Source organism: Carcharodon carcharias, chromosome 14 (assembly GCF_017639515.1).
Source record: "Carcharodon carcharias isolate sCarCar2 chromosome 14, sCarCar2.pri, whole genome shotgun sequence".
NCBI lineage: Eukaryota > Metazoa > Chordata > Chondrichthyes > Lamniformes > Lamnidae > Carcharodon > Carcharodon carcharias.
The window spans coordinates 49,845,860-49,846,418 of NC_054480.1; positions in this window are offsets into that span (position 1 = coordinate 49,845,860).

A 559-nucleotide genomic window follows, 5' to 3' on the forward strand; every position below is an offset into this window, starting at 1 on the left:
GACAACAGGCTACAGCCAATCACAGCACGGCTGCCGCAGCATGACGTGACAGTGCCGACTCCTATAACCAATCAAAATACCCCATCACCCAGATGGACCCAATCAAAGTCTGCCTGTTGTGGAACGGTGCTGACCAATCAGAGTTGGCATCGCCTATGATGAGTTGGGTCAGCTGAGGCCAGCATTGGGAGTGGGAGTAGCTCTGAATTCTAAAACACTATTTGGTTAATGTTATTGAACCTTTGAGGTGGTAGCAGAGAGCAAACAACACTATTGCAGCAAATGTAATTTAAACTGGATTTTAGAATGTCAGCTGTGGCTCAGTTGGCAGCACACTTGCCTCTGAATCAAACAGCTACACTTGGAAGGTGTGTTGAGATCTAGGGGTGAGGAACACTCAATGGGAAAGAACAATTAAAACTGGGAAATTAGTCTGAATGGACTAGTACTCTTAATTTCCAGTTTTTACTGTTCTTTCCCATCTTTTCCCGGGGGAGGGAGGAGTCAGCTGGGGGCCCTTCTGACCTATCTCTCCGAGGGTGCCTCTGTGTGGATGACA